The sequence below is a fragment of the Lepidochelys kempii genome, chromosome 2 (assembly GCF_965140285.1).
Source record: "Lepidochelys kempii isolate rLepKem1 chromosome 2, rLepKem1.hap1, whole genome shotgun sequence".
NCBI classification, from domain to species: domain Eukaryota; kingdom Metazoa; phylum Chordata; order Testudines; family Cheloniidae; genus Lepidochelys; species Lepidochelys kempii.
The window spans coordinates 53,145,562-53,147,151 of record NC_136381.1 but is presented as its reverse complement, the minus strand read 5'-3'; positions in this window follow the sequence as shown (position 1 = coordinate 53,147,151).

The following is a 1,590-nucleotide window of genomic DNA, read 5'->3' as shown; positions in this document are numbered from 1 at the left end:
CAATCAGCTTCATCCACTAATTACAGAGAATACTTCCTTTATTTAATAATTTGTTTAGTTTTAAATGCAACACATGTTTTATAAACTGTTTTTCTTATGTATCCAGCACATTTAAGGTAGTTATTTAACTAAATTTAAAAGAAAATTAAAATGCAAGTTTTGGGCTTATTTTTAATTGAATTTTAATTTATTCAAATAGAGCTTGCCACAAATCAAAAGTAAAAAATTGATCATCATCTAGTAAATACAAATGTTATCAGTCCCCATTTTCTAACAGCAAAAAAATGTAAAAATTAAGAATCTGAATATATATATATATATATATATATATATATATAGTGACAAAGCTCTGTCCTTGCCTCCGTGGGTCCCACATTTCCTGGCGGATTTCGCTAGCCTCAGAGGCTCACTGTGACCCTCCACATAACCCTTCTTTCTCTAGAGACAAGGGTCATAGTCTACTGAGCCATTTTCATCATAAGCCAGCAAGGGAGGTGAGGAGATGCTATCCTTCCTTGCACAGTCTCTGTTGTCTCCCAGCCTCAGTGATTAATCAGGGGGCAAAGGTGGGGGGGGAGCCCAGGCCCACCCTCTACTCCGGGCTCCAGCCCAGGGACCCGAATAGTGTCAGCTATGGTAGCTGACCTTTTAGAACCATGATATGTACAATTCCCTGGGCTACTTCCCCCACAGCAGCCCTCACTTCCTCAAGCTCCACTTCACCCTTACCTTAGGGCCTCCTTCCTTATGCCTGATATGGTGTGTACTACTCAGCCTCTCCAACAGCGCAACTTCCTTCCACAGCTCCTGACATGCACACCCACCTGACTGGCTGGGAGGCTTTTAACTAGTTTCAGCCAGCCCCTGATTGGGTTCAGGTGTCCCAATCAACCTAGCCTTCTCCCTGCCTTCTGGAAAGTTCTTAATTGGCCCCAGGTGTCTTAATTGACCTGGAGCAGCTTCCATTTCACTTAACCTGGTACCAGGGATTTTGTTTAGCCTGGAGCTAATATATCTATCTCCCACTACTTTTCTATAGCCATCTGGCCTTGCCCCGTCACTATATATATATATATATATATATATATATATATATATGTTACATAATTACTTAAATGAATGTGTATGTATTTAGTGTGTCCTCCTGGATAGCAAAAGAAGCACCAAATTTAGTGCGAAGGTTATAAATCAACATGTTTTAATGGTTACCATCCAATGAGAAACAACCTTTCTTTAGGATAATAAAAAGTATATATGCAAAACAAGATTAAAATCGATTATTTAAATCAAGGATTCCTGCTTGCTGACTTAAATCATTATGCAAATAAGTTATTTAAATCACTTTGATGTAAATCAGTCCACCCTGCCCAGCAGTAAATACACAGACATCACCAAGCTATTCCAGTTTTTTTGTGTCTCCCATAAGTGGTGCCATCTACCAACTTTCTCAATGTTTGGCAAAATCAGCACCTGGCTGAAGCTGAACCAGGTTGGACTGAGGTGATGCTTGTAGGAAGAGAAAATGCACTGAAGAACTTACTTGCTCTGTAATAACCTCCAAGCACAAGGCCATCTGCCTGAAGTGGTTGA